This window comes from Phyllostomus discolor, chromosome 9 (genome assembly GCF_004126475.2).
Source record: "Phyllostomus discolor isolate MPI-MPIP mPhyDis1 chromosome 9, mPhyDis1.pri.v3, whole genome shotgun sequence".
Taxonomy (NCBI): domain Eukaryota; kingdom Metazoa; phylum Chordata; class Mammalia; order Chiroptera; family Phyllostomidae; genus Phyllostomus; species Phyllostomus discolor.
Genome location: NC_040911.2, coordinates 63,082,365 through 63,099,749, shown reverse-complemented (window position 1 = coordinate 63,099,749; position 17,385 = coordinate 63,082,365). Strand labels below are relative to the sequence as shown.

At 37.7% G+C, this 17,385-nt stretch overlaps 1 long non-coding RNA gene across 1 annotated transcript; it reads right to left on the bottom strand.

Annotated features, from left to right (window-relative positions):
- Positions 1 to 677: 677 nt before the first annotated feature.
- On the bottom strand, positions 678 to 13,839 carry LOC118496768. Its single transcript, XR_004899320.1, has 2 exons — positions 13,539 to 13,839; positions 678 to 722 (listed from the first exon to the last, which is right to left on the bottom strand). It is a non-coding gene; the product is annotated as an uncharacterized LOC118496768 (long non-coding RNA).
- Between the last annotated feature and the right edge of the window lie 3,546 nt (positions 13,840 to 17,385).

Below are 17,385 nucleotides of genomic sequence, written 5' to 3'. Positions count from 1 at the left end.
GATTAAGTATCTATCAATAATAACCTTAAATATAAATGGATTACATGCTCCAATGAAAAGACATAGAATATGTGAATGGGTAAGAAAGCATGACCCACACATGATATGCTGCCTAAAAGAGACCCACCTAAAAACAAAAGACCTATATAGACTGAAAGTGAAGGGTTGGAAAAAATATTCCACACAAATGGAAAGGAAAAAAAGTAAGGCCAGGGTAGCAATACTCATATCAGACAAAATAGACTTGCAAAAAAGGGCCATAAAGAGAGACCCAGAAGGTCACTGAATAATACTCAAGGGAAGAATCCACCAAGAAGACATAAATATTGTAAATATATATGCACCCAACATAGGAACACCCAAATACATAAAGAAAATTTTAGAGAGCTTCACGAAAGATATTGACAGCAACACAATTATTGTGAGTGATTTTAACAGCCCACTGTCAAAAATGGACAGATCTTCCAAACAAAATATCAACAAAGATATTGTGGCATTGAACAATGCCCTGGAGAAAATGGACTTAACTGATATATACAGAGCCCTCCATCCCAAAGAAGCAAAATACACATTCTTTTCAAATGCACATGGAACATTTTCAAAGGTGGACCACATAATAGAGCACAAAAAAATCCTCAAAAAATTCAAGAAAATTGTAATCATATCAAGCCTCTCCACTGACATCAAGGGATTGAAACTAGAAACCAAACTCAAGGAAAATACTCAAAAACACTCAACCTCTTGGAGATTGAAAAGCATGTTATTAAACAAGAAATGGGTTAAGAATGAGATCAAGGAAAAAATGAAAAAGTTTCTGGAAACAAATGAAAATGAACTCACAACAACCCAAACTTATGGGACACAGCAAAGGCAGTACTGAGAGGGAAGTTCATAGTGATAACAGGCCTACCTAAAGAAGCAAGAAACATTTCAAACAAGCAACCTGATCCTACACCTACAAGAGCTTGAGGAACAACAACAAAGACAGCCCAGAGCAAGTAGGAGAAAGGAAATAATCCTGATCAGAGCAGAAGTAAATGATATAGAGACTAAAAGCACAATTCTAAGGATCAATAAATTCAGGAGCTTGTTCTTTGAAAAGATAAACAAAATCAGCAAACCATTAAGCAGACTCATCAAGAAAAAAAGAGAGAGGACCCAAATAAACACAATCAGAAATGAAAGAGCAAAGGTTACAACTGATACCATAGAAATACAAAGGATTGTAAGAAATTACTATGAAGAACTATATGCCAAGAACTTTGAAAACCAGGGTGAAATGGAGAAATTTCTAGAAAAATATAATCTTCAAAACTTAATGAAGAAGAAGCAGAGAGCCTGAACAGACCAATAACAACTGATGACATTGAAACAGTAATAAAAAAAAGACTCCTGGCACACAAAAGGCCTGGACTGGATGGTTTCACAGGGGAATTTTACAAAGCATTTAAGGAAGAGCTAACATCTATCCTTTACAGACCTTTCTAAAAAATCCAAGAAGATGGAAGAATCCCAAACTCTTTTTATGAAGCCAGCATCACCCTAGTCCCAAAACCAGGTAAAGACACAACAAAGAAAGAAAACTTCACACCAATCTTGCTGATGAACATAGATGCCAAAATCCTCAGCAAAATATTGGCAAACCACATCCAGTAAAACATTAAAAAGATCATACAGTCCATGGCTGGTGTGGCTCAGTGGATTTAGCGCTGGCCTGTGACCAAAGGGTTGCAAGTTCCATTCCCAGCCAGGGCAAATTCCTGGGTTGAGGACCAGGTCCCCATTAGGGGGTATGGGAAAGACAACCACACACTGATGTTTCTCTCCGTCTCTTTCTGCCTCCCTTCCCAGCTCTAAAATAAATATATAAATTCTTCTTTTTAATTTAACAAAGGATCATAAACCATAGTCAAATGGGATCCACCCCAGGAATGCAAAGATGGTACAATATCCAGAAATCAATAAAGGTAATACATCACATAAACAAAAGGAAAGACAAATTACATAATCATATCAATATATGTGGAAAAAGCATTTGATAAGGTATAGCACCCATTTATGATAAAAACACTAAGCAAAGTGGTGATAGAGGGAGAATTCCTCAACATAAAGGCCATATATGACAGGCCTACAACCAACATCATACTCAACAACAACAACAACAAAACTAAAAGCTTCCCCACTAAAATCAGGAACAAAACAAAGAAGTTAGTTCTCATAACTCCTATTCAGCATAGTATTGGAAGTCCTAGCCACAGCAATCAGACAAGAAGAAAAGATAAAAGGCATAAATATGGGAAAGAAGGAAGCAAAACTGTCATTGTTTGCAGATGACTTGATAGTGTACACAGAAGACCTTATAGACTCCACCAAAAAACTACTCAACCTAATAAGTGAATTTCGCAAAACAGTAAGATACAAAGTCAATATTCAGAAATCAAAGTCATTTTTGTCCACCAACAATGAAATCTCAGAAACAAAAATCAGGAAAAAAATCCCATTTAACATAACAACAAGAAAAATAAGTATCTAGGAATAAACCTAACCAAGGAAGTAAAAGACCTGTACTCAGAAAACTACACAACACTGAAGAAAAAAATCAAGGAAGACACACAAAAATGGAAACATATACCGTGTTCACGGATCAGAAAAATTAACATCATCAAAATGTCCACACTACCCAAAGCAACTTACAGATTCAATACAATACCTATTAAAGTACCAATGGCATATTTCACAGATATAGAACAAACACTTCAAAACCTTATATGGAAACATAAATGACCCCAAATAGCTGCAGTGATTTTGAGAAAGAACAACAAAGTAGGAGGGATCAAAATACCTGATATCAAATTGTATTACAAGACCACCGTATTCAAAACAGCTTTGTACTGGCACAAGAACAGACACATAGACCAATGGAACAGAACAGAGAACCCAGAAAAAAACGCAAGTATCCATGGTCAATTAATATTTTATAAAGGGGGAAGAAACACAAAATGGAGTAAAAATAGCCTCTTCAACAATGGTGTTGGGAGAGCTGGACAGCTACATGCAAAAAAATAAAACTTGATCACCAACTGACATCATACACAAAAATAAATTCAAGGTAGATAAAAGACTTAAGTATAAGTCATGAAACCATAAAAGTCCTAGAGAAAAATATAGGAAAATCTCAGACATTCCATGCAACAATATTTGTAGCAATATGTCCACTAGAGTAAGGGAAATAAAGGAAAGAATAAACAAATGAAATGTAATCAAAATAAAAAGCTTCTATATGGTTAAGAAAAACCCCATTAAAATGTAAAGAGAACCAAGTGTATGGGAAAACATACTTGCCAATGATACTTCAGACGAGGGTTTGATCTCCAAAATATATAAAGAATTCACATCATTGCACTCCAGGAAGACAAAAACCCAACTATAAAATGGGCAAAAGACTTGAAGAGATACTTCTCCAAAAAGGACATAAAGAGGGTCCTGAGGCATATGAAAAGATATTCAGCATCACTAGCCATTAGAGAGATGCAATTTAAAAGCACAATGAGATACCACTTCACACTCATCAGAATGGCCATCATAAACAAAGCAACAAACAAGTGTTGGAGAGGATGTGGAGAAAAGTGAACGCTGTGCACTGTCAGGGGGGATGTAGACTGGTGTAGCCACTCTGGAAAAAAATATGGAATTTCCTCAGAAAACTAAAAATGGAACTCCCTTTTGACCAACAATTTCACTGCTGGGATTATATCCTAAACACCCTGAAACACCAATCCAAAAGAACCTATGCACCCCAATGTTCATAGCAGCACAATTTACAATAGCCAAGTGTTGGAAGCAACCTAGGTGCCCATCAGTAAATGAATGGATCAAAAAGCTATGGTACATCTACTGATGGAATACTGCACAACAGAGAGAAAGAAGGAACTCCTACCCATTGCAATAGCATGGATGAAACTGGAGAGCATTATGCTAAGTGAATTAAGCCAGATGGTGAAAGACAGATAGCATGTGATCTCACCTTTAAGTGGAACCTAACTGACAAAACTAACAAGAAAACAAAATATAACCAGAGACATTGAAATTAACAACAAACTGACACTAACTAGAGGGGAGGTGGAAGGTGGTAATAGGAGGGAAAAGAGGAAGCATCTTCAGGAACAACTATATAGGACACAGGGACAAAACCAAGGGGGGTCTGGAATAAGCAGAGTGGGTGGGGATTGTGGGTTAGGGCTGAACTTGTGGGGGGAAAGGCAGTCAACTCTACTTGAACAACAATAAAAAGAATAGAATAGAATAGAATAGAATAGAATAGAATAGAATAGAAGAATAGAATAGAAAAGTAAAATAAAATAAAATAAAATAAAATAAAATAAAATAAAATAAAATAAAGAAAGAAGTACGGGTCTGGAGCACTGGTTTTCTCAGAACATGGGTAGCTCCCCTCTTTAGGTTCATTTTCTCTTCTGGGCCACACCTCTGTCTCTATGTTTCACCCACAAATGCTGGAGCCAGATTTGAGTTCCCTAAACCAAATTTTCTGAGGCGCAGGAGGATGGAGCCAGGAGTAGTTGGCAAAAGAAAAATTTCTAAGACATCTAATAATTCTTTACATGTTGGCTTTTTCTATGAACATTTCTCAGCCATAAACCCCTTGGAAACTCATATGGAAGCACCTACTCTCAGAAATACAAACTGCTCATTCTCATTTCTTTCAGGAGCCAATAGGTGGTGGTAACAGGCAAGCAAAGAAACACATGCTGAGGCAGAAGTGGTTGGGTAAATTTACCCACACAACAGAGTTAAGCCAAAGACTGTATTTACAGAAGCACTTTAAGTCCACATGCATAGGATGCAGACACTAGCTTCTCCAAGCAGCCTGCTTGTCACAGATTCCATTTTCCAAGTATGTTTCATCCCCTTTATCTAGAGAATTTATTTGTCTACCAAATGAACCACATATTCGTGGCAGTCAGGTTGCACTTGAGCACCCACTGCATGGTGTCATAAATTCACCTGTTGGTGGTCCTTGCCCTGGCAGGGACTAAGTCTACTCTGAGCATATGGCCCAAGCTTGTGGAGTACCAATATTCAAAGAGCTAAATGGTACAATCACAGACACAAACAATCCTATAAACAGTGACTGCAAAGGTATTTGAGAAAAATTGGATTAGGCAGGGATTGGCACAAGGTTATGCTCCTCACTGAGAGGGCTTGGAGTCTGGGGGAATTTGGAAGAAGGAACCTGATTTGATGGGAAGAGGCACTGTAAAGTGGAAGGGAGATAGAAAGTTTAGTGTGATAGACTTTGACTTGATTCGGTAGTGAATGAGAAGTTTCAGGTCAAAGAAGTTAGTTAATAGAGAATAGTGACCAAGATTTAATGGTGAGAATCACCCACTATGGTGTTTCCTGTGCACTAGGTGATGGCCTATCAAAAAAGACAGCCATTTCAGTGTTGACATCTGAACAATACCAGGAAAACAGATTGAGAGGCACTAAAAGGGCTTGACTTGTTTGGCATGTTTCATACCACATTCCTGTTCCTGAATAAATACTTTTGGCCCTCCACATTTTTCTTGACTACAGTCTTTATCAGTAAAGGTAGCATGACAAAAACTATATCATGGTCTCTGGGGTGAGGAATTCATTCTCTGTCTTGCCCCCAGAACTGTAAATGTTCTGTAAATGGCATATTTGGTGTGACTCACACAAACTCTCACTGGACTGAAAGGGCCAGAGACATCCTAATCTGGGGATTTTTAAAAGAACAATGTTTTTTAATACTTTTGAGCACAACTCATGCAAAAATACACTTCACAATGTGACCCTCCATACATGTTATATTTATACTTAAAAAATTCATAAAATATTTTTCATTGTATTATATCATATTTTGTTTTTAAAATGCTATTAGTGGCACACTAAATTGATTTGATAACTACAACAATTTGAAAAACATTGATGGGACTGGAACTCAGTTTTCCCTTTTCAGTATGCATCCTTCTCTTTAGCTGAGATACCTCTGCATTACCTTCTAAAATCAGAAGCTCACACTGCTTAAGGGACCCCCACTAATTTGATGTTTGTAATAATTTAACTAGAGGTTTCGCAAAAGTTTAATATTTTAGCCTCTGTAAGAAAGAGCACTGTTAAGGAGTTTGAAAGAAAAAAATTGTAGGACTTAAGACAAAACCAGTGAGAGAGATCTTAGAAGCACTGATTCAGTTTATTCACATATAGTTGACATGATTATTTGTGTAGCATTAATTGTTTTGCTTGCTTCCTTTGGGCAGGTCTTTCACTCTTTCCCCACCATTTTAGAAACCTTAACATCAAGGAACAGGTGGTATGGTGTAAAGTAGGCTTATGGTACAGATGCCTTGGCACTTTTTTAGGGATGTTCAGCTTACAGGTCCTTCAATGCCTCTGGGCATTGTCCAGCAAAATGGTTCACAAGCTGAAATTCCAGCTTTCTGATGTGGGTCTTGTATGCCAACTCCCCAGTTCTTAGTTGTGTGACCTTGTATAAATCAAATTTTCTGTGCCTTAGCTTCCTCATCTGTGTATGGGGTAATAGGAATAATACCTACCCCAAAGGTTATTGAGAAGATTAGGTGAGATTATGTAACATATTTAGTCCAGTGTGTGAGCCAAGCTAAGCATCACCTGCTAGTACCAGAGAGTTCCCAAGGCTCCCTGTTTGACAATACTTTTTCATTAAGCTATTTCTGGAAGTGCTAATAAAAACACATTTCTTTTTTAAAAAAAAACCTATAAATCTCATCTTTTAATTATTTATGACAGAATTTTCTAAAAATAGACTGACTTTTTGGAGTTTATAACATAGGCTGTTTTTTTTTAAATATCTGCTTGTTAATAATTCAATTTGTGCAAAGCCAATCCAGGGTCAGTTAAGTGAGATAGAGAAGTGTAATAAATGAAGATGAACAAGTTTTAGTTAATATGTCATAATGGAATGCTTTAAAATATATTGGCCAGGTCAGCAAGATTCCAAATTATTATCCAATAGTTATCATTTTTTTAAACTACATAAGAACAAACTAGACAAAAAATATAGTACATATAAAAAATCTAGTGTAGTTTTTACCCAAATTATATCACATGAAAAAATTTACTTTGAGATGTTTATATTGAACAACAATTATTAAACATAGGGTGCATTTTATTTCTCTCCTTGTTACATTTTCTCTCTTAAATACTGCCTCATGGTAATCATGTGAATGTCAGACATATAAAAGTTCCCCAATACTGCCTTATTCTCTAAAATTGTAAGAACACCAATATTTTTCTTTCTTCCCAACTTCCAATTTTATACTGTTCATATATTTTCTGGCACTAAACTTGTCATATGGTGTTGTCATGTGTTATTGCATCAGCATGTTTTGGTGTGTATGATAGCCAAAATAAACAGCTGCTTGTCTACTTTGAGCATACAAAGACAAGGTTTTTTGTGAAGCTTGGGCAAGTGTGCATTGACTTAAATTTGGCTTTGTGTACATGACTGTTGAAGGCTCCTTGTCTGTCAGCCCAGGGCAGCTGGGAACTGGGAATAAGGTGGGAGAAGGGAACCACCCTAGTCTCCTAAAAACACAATGAGAGGTGAGGGCTAAAGGGGAAGATGTGAAGAAGAAAGCCATAAAGGAGACTTTGCACAGGCATCTGGTGCTTGGCCTCTATTTGGGTTACCTGGAAGTATATAAATAATTTACCTCTTGTGTGATGCTCTGCTTAAGGCCATTTGGATTACTTTTCTAGGGTTCACTGTAGCCATATTTAGATTTCTAGAGTGGTAGGAGCTATGTCAGAGTACTTTGAGGTGTTGTTTTTTCTTTTCCCTTTTCTCACACCTGCTAGAGGGATCAGTAACTTCCTATGTATCTTGCATACCTGTCTCTCTGCATTATTCCTTGCCTATAATATGGCCTTGGACTTGTCTTTTATGCATTTGTGTTGTCTCTCCAACTCATTCTCCCTCCTGAAATCATAATCATCTTTCTAGGCTGAAATTCTGAACATATCATTGCTACAAGCTCATCACCTCTCAGTGGACATCCATTGATTGTGGGATAATGTTCCAACTCAGCACAAGATTTGAGGCCTTTGGTGTTTGACCAGCTCCTGCTCACTTATCTTACCCACACTTCCTTTGCTACAACACATACACCCGTTCTTTATGAGTCTGTGCCTCAGTTCTTTTGTATATGGTACTTCCTCTCCCAAGAAGGTACCCTGCAACCTATCCCACTGCCATTCCATGTTGTCCTTTGACAAACTTCTACTTACATCTAGCACAAATATGACTTCAAACTCAACATATGCATGGTGAAGCTGGGACCTCTGTATCTCCCACAGAGGTACTTATGTATCACAATTGTATTACTGGGTTTTTTTGTTTGACTTCCTAGGGGGATGAACTCCTTGAGGGCAGACCTAGACATGTTTTTGTTTCCCTGGTGCTTGGATGGGGCCCATTGTATGAAAAGTCCTCAGCAAAGGTTTTACTATAGAATTGTCATTATTTGTTAATTATTGTATTTCCACCACTGTCTGGCATAGAGTAGGCTCTCCATAAGAAATCACTGAGTGAACAAATGAATGAATGAAAGAATGAGTGAACTAAGTACATTACTTTTTTAGAACTATAGAAGTCTCCAGAGCTCAACTCTCCTTCTCTAGCTCCATTCTCTCCCAGGGTGATAACAATGGCAAAACATTGCTAAAAGAAAGTAAGAAAGACCCAAGTAGGTGTAAAAAATCTCATATTCATGGATTGAAAAGTTTAACATTGTTTATATGTCAGTATCATTCCAAGTGATCTGTAGATTAAATGTAATTCTTATCAAAGTCCCAATGACATTATTTTCAGAAATGGAAAAACTAATCTTAAAATTCATATAGTATTTCAAGGGATCCAGAAGAGCTGAAACAATCTAAAATGAAGGGAATAAAGTTGGAGGACTCACACTTGCTGATTTCAAACATTACAAACAAATAAATAAATAAATAAAATAGAGGGATCAGAAATAAACCCTTACAACAACAAGGGTGCTAAGGTCATTCAATGTGGACAAAACCTTTTAAACAAATGGAGATGGGAAAACTGGATATACATGTGCAAAAGACCAAAGTTAGACCCTCCTATAACATTATATACAAAAATTAACGCAAAATCAATCAAAGACCTAAATTTAAGAAATATAACTAAGATTCTCAGAAGAAAGCATAATGGGAAGTTGTATGATCTTGGTTTTGGTAAAGATTTATTTTAAATGACAACAAAAGAGAAAATAGAAAGCTACACTATTAAAATGAAAAAAAAAATATGCATTGAAAGACAATCTCCAGTGACACCAGGAAAGATGCCAGAGTAGGAAGCACCAGGAATCTGTCTCCATGGAGAAAACAAATATAGGGTTGGCCAAAAAGGTTCATTTGTTTTTTTTTCTATAAGATGGCTCTAGTAGCACTTAGTAGTTTTTAACTTCATTTGAAACAATTTGTTAGATTATACTGTGACAGCTGTCATATCAGTGTGTATTAAAAAAACCCTCATCAAAATCAGTGTATTTTTATGTAGCCATTTTAATATTGGAGATGGAAGAAAATAAGCAACAATTTTCGCCATATTATGCTTTATCATTTCAAGAAAGGTAAAGATGAAAATGAAACACTAAAAAGACTTGTGAATTATATGGAGATGGTGCTGTGACTGATCAAACATGTCAAAAGTGGTTTGAAAAGTTTCATGCCGGAGGAGCAGGAAGATGGTGGCATGGTAGGAGGGAGTGGATTCCCCTTCCCCTACACACTGGAGAGAAACTGGCTGATCTGTGGAGGAACAGAGCAAGGGGCCAACAATATTGCAACATTTGTGAAAATAGGACATCAAAAATTATAGCAGACATTGAAAAGCCAGATGGTAAGGAGACTGCTTCAGGATAGTAAGAGCCCAGGAATCAGCGTGGGGACCAGGAAGGTTGCAGCCCCCAAGCTCTGTGCTCCTGGGTCTCCCTCAGGGCACCTGGGAGAGAGTGGAGTAAACCGCTCCCTCCCCGGCCAAACAAGGATTGAGCAGCACTGGGGGAGGCCTTGTTGCTTGAAGGCACAGAGAGGGGAGTGAGGGCTGAGAGACAATCACACAGGGGCTGCAAGCACCCATGCATAGCCCTGGGAAGAGTGAGTGCCCCAGCCTGCACTAAGAAGGGTGGCTTGGCCTTGTGCCTGCACCCCCAACCCAGTGAGTGTGTGGTTTTGTGGAAGACCCAGACCCCACACCCCTGAACAAGGAAAGGGCATGGGTGTTCGAGGAATTCTGGAGCCTGCAGAGGTGAACTTGGGGAAGTGCATGCCCCCTCAGGATTCCAGCATCTCACAAGGTGAACCCAGGAAAGGTGCAGGTACTTTGTGGGTTCCTGGAGCTCACAGTGGGGAAATTGGGGGAAGTGAGTGCCCTCTCTCGATCCCTGGAGCTTATCCCATAAACACAGAAAAGACACGGGCGCTCTGCAGGACCCCAGAGCCTGGGATACTGCTGCGGTGTGCTCTGGTGTGCTCCAGAGAGTGTGCTTGGGAGCACCCAGGCCCACACCCAGGGCCCTGTGAGGAGGCATCAGACCTGCTCTGGGCAGAGTATGTGGCTAGCCCTGGGGATGGGATGCAAGAGACTGACTGAGTTCTGACTAGGAAGAGTGAAGAGAATTCCAATCGCCCCTCAGACTGCTGAAGCCAGCAAGAGCAGAAAACTGGTTTGGCCAGTTAGAAACCAGAAGGGCTTTTGTTGTTGTTGTTGTTTTTGTTGTTGTTGTTGTTTGATTGTTTGATTTTATCTTGATTTTTAAGTAACTTTTAATTTTTTAATTCTTACTATTTTTATATCTCTCAATTCCTTATGTTCCTCTTCCTTTCATCCTAGTGTTATTCCTTCCATTCCAAATTTATCTCTCTTGCATTGTATCTTCTGCTTCCCCTCCTTTTTTTGAACCTGCAAGTCACTGCAAATTTGTATTATATTTTCCCCATTATTCTGACATTTTTTATTTTAATAGTATTTTGGTATTCCTTTTCTTTCTGTATACTCAGTCTTCTTCGCTTGGCTAGTTATACTGCATTGTTTGACAGGTTTCCCCTGTTATCTCATTCATAGTGTGTTGCTAATTTACTGTCCTTCATTTGTGTTCCATTAGTATACCACTCAAGGTTCTATACTCCCTATTCTTGTTATCTAGATTTCATAGATTCTGCCATATGATTGTTGCTCTAATATTTCTGTAAATAAGACCTATTTCATACAATTGTAAATACTACACAACACCCCTCCAAGATCTCAGCCCACTTTGTGATTTCCCAAACTCTATTATTGTAGTGGTTAACTCTAGTCTCTTACACACTATTCCTATTTACTATTCTTTATTCCCACCCTACCTAAATATGACCTCCCACAGCCTCACGGCTTTTGAGATACAACTCACAATCCTTTCCTCCCCAATAAGAGTCTTATTTCCATCATTCCTAAAATGTGGATAGTGGGGTGGAAGATCACGGTTCACACTATACCTAGCCAAAGGATCTCTCATCTCTTCTGTACTGGCTGCTACTGTAAATATAATACAAAACTCTCTTGCTGTCTTAAACCATATTGCCTTACTCCTCCAACTGATCACAAAAGAAGAGTAGGGGGAAGCTGTGAAAACCAGGATACCTGAAGGAGACTCCACCACTGAATCTCACAGGTATTATACAACAGAAGTTCACACCACAAACCCAGGGAGCCAGAACAGATCAATTTAAGAAGCTGAGGCTAACAAGAAGAGTCTCACAAACAATGGGAAGACAAAGAAAAAATCCCCAAATGAAAGGAAAGAAGGAAGCCTCAGAAAGAATGCTAAAGGAAATAGAGGCAATTCAACTAACAGATATTGAGTTCAAAACAATGATTGTCAGGAAGCTCAATGAGCTCAAAATGAGCTACCAGAAATTACAAGGAAGCTACAATGATCTCACTCCAAACTATATCAACATGAAAAAGGAAATAGAAACTATCAACAAGGGCCAAGAGGAAATGTAGAATACAATTTCTGAACTGAAGAAAACAGTAGAAGGAATGAAAAGCAGAATCGATGAAGCAGAAGATTGGATCAGTGCACTGGTGGACAAAGTAGGAAAAAAAACACCTAGAAAGAGCAAGAAAAGGAAAAAAGGCTCAGAAAGAATGAAGAGGGATTAAGAGAAATGCAAGACAGTGTGAAATGTATTAATACCCATATAATAGGGATACGAGAAGGAGAAGAAGAAGAGCAAGGAATAGAAAACCTATTTGAAAAAGTAATGATGGAAAACATTCCTAATTTGATGAGAGAAAAAGTCACACAAATTCAGGAAATACAGAGAGTCCCAATCAAGAGGAACCCAAAGAGGCCTAACTCAAGACACATCATAATTCAAATGGCAAAATTTCAGGAAAAAGAGAGACTCTTAAAGGCAGCAAGGGAGAAAAAGGAAATAACATACAGGGGAGCCCCAATAAGGCTAAGAGCTGACTTCTCAATGAAAACACTCCAAGCCAGAAGAGAATGGCAAGGAATATTCCAAGTAATGAGAACCAGAGGTCTGAAACCAAGGCTACTTTACCCATCAAGGTTCTCAATCAAGATAGAAGGCCAAAAAGATCCTTCCCAGACAAAAGAAGTCTAAAAGAATACACCTGCACAAAAACAGCTGTGGAGGAGATGCTAAAGGAACTACTTTAAGGAAAGGAAGGAAAAAAGAAAGAGAGAGAGAGAAACACAAGTACATAAATGACAATGAATAAGTGCCTATCAATAAATGTAAATGGATTAATGCTCCAATTAAAAGACTTAGAATAGCTGAATGGATAAGAAAACATGAGCCACACATATACTGCCTACAAGAGACCCACCTCAGGAAAAAAGATATACACAGGTTGAAAGTGAAGGGCTTGAAACAAATTTTTCAAGCAAAAGGAAAATTAAAAAAAAGGTGGGGTAGCAATACTCATATCTGACAAAATAGACTTCCAAAAAGGGCCATAAAGAGAGACCCAGAAGGTCACTTCATAATACTCAAGGGAAGAATCCACCAAGAAGACATAAATCTTGTAAATATATATGCACCCAACATAGGAGCACTCAAATACATAAAGAAAATCTTAGAGGACTTCAAGAAAGATATGGACAGCAACAAAATTATAGTGAGTGATTTTAACAGCCCACTGTCAAAAATGGACAGATCTTGCAAAGAAAATATCAACAAAGATGTTGAGACATTGAACAACGCCCTAGATAAAATGGACTTAACTGATATATACATAGCCCTCCATCCCAAAGAAACTAGATACACATTCTTTTCAAATGTACATGGAACATTTTCAAAGACAGATCACATGATAGGACACAAAACAGGCCTCAACAAATTCAAGAAAATTGAAGTCATACCAAGCATTTTCTTGGATCACAACAGAACGAAACTAGACATGAATCCCAAGGAAAAACACCCAAAACACTCAAAATCATGGAGATTAAATAGCATGCTATTAAACAACGAAAGGGTCAAGGATGAAATTAGGGAAGTAATCAAAAGGTTTCTGGAAACAAATGAAAATGAACTCACAACAACCCAAAACTTATGGGACACGTGAGGACAGCCCTCAGAGGGAAGTTTGTAGCGACACACGCCTACCTAAAAAAGATAGAAACATTAAAAAAAAACAACTTAACCCTACACTTACAAGAACTTGAGGAAGGACAACAAAGACAGCCCAGAGCAAGTAGAAGGAATGAAATAACCCAGATCAGACCAGAATTAAATGACATAGAGACTAAAGGCACAATTCTAAGGATCAATGAATCCAGGAGCTGTTTCTTTGAAAAGATAAACAAAATCGACAAACCTTTAAGCAGAATCATCAGGAAAAAAAGAGAGAAGACCCAAATAAACATAATCAGAAATGAGAGTGGAGAGATTACAACTGATACCACAGAAATACAAAGGACTGTAAGAAATTACTATGAAGAACTGTATGCCAAGGAATTTGAAAACCTGGGTGAAACGGACAAATTTCTAGAAAAATATAATCTTTCAAAACTCAGTGAAGAAGGAGCAGAAAGCCCGAATACGCCAATAGCAGCAAAAGAAATTGAAGAAGTAACCAAAACACTCCAACACACCAAAGCCCTAGACCACATGGTTTCAGAGGAGGATTTTACAAAGCATTAATGGAGGAGCTAACCCCTGTCCTTCACAGACTATTCCAGAAAATCCAAAAAGATGGAAGACTCCCAAACTCTTTTTATGAGGCCAAAATCATCCAAATCCCCAAACCAGGTAAAGACACAACAAACAAAAAACACTTTGGTCTAATATTGCTGATGAACATAGACACTAAAATCCTCAACAGAATAGTGGCAAACCACATCCAACAATACATTAAAAAGATCATATACCATGACCAAATGGGATTCATTCCAGGGATGCAAGGATGGTACAATATTGGAAAATCAGTAAATACATCACATAAGCAAACAAAAGCAAAGACAAAAATCACACGATCATTTCAATAGATGCAAAAAAAGCATTTCATAAGTTACAGCACCCATTTGTGATAAAAACACTCTGAAAAGTCGGAATAGTTGGAGCATTCCTCAACATAATAAAGCCCATATATGAGAGACATACAGCCAACATCATACTCAATGGGAAAAAATTAAAATCTTTTTCACTAAGATCAGGAACAAGATAAGGCTGTCCACTTTCACCACTTCTATTCAATATAGTAATGGAAGTTTTAGCCTGAGCAATCAGACAAGAAAAAGAAATAGAAGGCATCCAAATAGAAAAGGGGGAAACAAAACTGTCACTGTTTGCAGATGACATGATAGTGTACACAGGACATTCCATAGACTTGGACAAAAAACTGCTTGACCTAATAAATGAATTTGGCAAAACAGCGGGATACAAAGTCAATGTCCAGAAATCAAAGGCATTTCTGTATACCATCAGTGAAACAACAGAAGCAGAAATTAAGAAAAAAAATCCCTTTCGAAAGAGCAAAAAGAAAAATAAAATGCCTAGGAATAAGCCTAACAAAAGAGGTGAAAGACCTGTATTCAGAAAACTACGTAACACTCAGGAAAGAAATCAAGGAAGACACAAACAAATGGAAACATATACTGTGTTCATGGATTGGAAGAATTAATATCATCAAAAAGTCCATACTACCCAAAGCAACTTACACGTTCAATACAATACCTATTAAAATACCAAGGGCTTATTTCACAGACATAGAACAAACACTTCAAAAATTTATATGGAACTATAAACAACCCTGAATAGCTGCTGCAATTTTGAGAAAGAAGAGTAAACTAGGAGGGACCACAATACCTGACATTAAACTATACTACAACACCACTGTAATCAAAACAGTCTGGTATTGGCATAAAAACAGGCACATGGACCAATGGAACAGAACAGAGAGCACAGAAATACACCCAAGTTTCTACAGTCAATTAATATTTTTCAAAGGGAGCAGCAACATAAAGTGAAATAAAAATAGTCTCTTCAACAAATGGCGTTGGGAGAACTGGACAGCTACGTGCAAAAAAATTAAACTTGAGCACGAACTTATGCCTTACACAAAAATAAATTCAAGGTAGATAAAAGGCTTAAAAATAAACCGTGACACCATTAAAGTCCTAGAAGAGAATGTAGGTAGGAAAATCTCAGATATTCACACAGAAACATTTTTACTGACATGACCCATAGAGCAAGGAACATAAAGGAAAGAATAAACAAATGAGACCCCATCAAAATAAAAAGCTTCTGCATGGCAAAGAAAACAGTACCAAAATAAAAAGAGAACCAAATGTATGGGAAAACATATTTGCCAATGATACCTCAGACAAGGGTTTAATCTCCAAAATATATAAAGAACTTACAGGACTCCACTCTAAGAAGACAAGTAACCCAATTAAAAAATGGGCAAAGGACTTGAACAGACACTTCTCCAAGGAGGACATACAGAGGATCCAAAGACATGTGAAATGATTTTCAATATAGCTAGCTATCAGAAAGATGCAAATGTAAAACCACAATGAGATACCATGTCACACTGGCCAGAATGGCCATCATAAACAAAGCAACAAACAACGAGTGTTGGAGAGGTTGTGGAGAAAAGGGCACCCTAGTGCACTGTTGGTGGGATTGAAGACTGGTACAACCACTATGGACAACAGTATGGAATTTTCTCAGAAAACTGAAAATGGATCTGCCTTTTGACTCAGCAATTCCACTGCTGGGACTATATCCTCAGAACCCTGAAACACCAATCCAAAGAACCTTTGCATCGTAATGTTCATAGCAGCACAATTTACAATAGCTAAGTGTTGGAAGCAACCTAGATGTCCATCAGTAAATGAGTGGATCAAAAAACTATTGTGCATTTACACAATGGAACTCTATACAGCAGAAAGAAAGAAGGAGCTCCTACCCTTTTCACTAGCATGGATGAAACTGGAAAGCATTATGCTAAGCGAAATAAGCCAGGCAGTGAAAGTCAAATACCATATGATCTCACCTTTAACAGGAACCTAAATAACAAAACAATCAAAGAAGTAAAATATAGTCAAAGACATCGAAATAGAGGGCAGGCTGACAGTAACCAGAGGGGAGGGGGAGGGAGTTTCAGGGGAGAACGGTAAGGGTTTACAGGAACAAATATAAAGGACACATGGAAAAAAAGTAGGGGAGTGTGGTAATGGGAGGGAAGTAAGGAAGGATGAGTGGGTGGGCTGGAATAGGAGTAAAAGGGAGAAAACTGTATTTGAACAATAATTAAAATAAAAAAATAAAAATCAAAATAAAGAAAAAAAGAGAAAGGTTTCATGCTGGATATTTCTCACAGGATGATGCTCCATATTCAAGTAGACCAGTTGAAGTTAATAGTGATCAAATTGAGACATTGAGAACAAGCAACCTTGTACCATGCAGGAGGTAGCCAACATACTCAAAATATTCAAATCAATAAAATTATTGATGAAAATTGAAAATGTGTTTTTTATTTTATGGAAAAAAGTAAATGAACTTCTTGGCCAACCCAGCACATTGGCAGAAACTGTCAGGTAATAATTTTAGAGTTCTGGAGTCTATTTTAAAGGTTGCAGCATCCAGGGGAAGTCTTAAATGGTAAATCTTGGTTAATTTTAGTCAATTTCATCTCCTAGCTGATGACTACTTATCTCAGGTCTATGGCAAAAAAAACAGTGCATTTATTCCTGGAACAGGTTGCTTGTGACTTGCAGGAGCCAAGCTGGCCAATAGGTCCTTGTCCTACAGATATCAGAT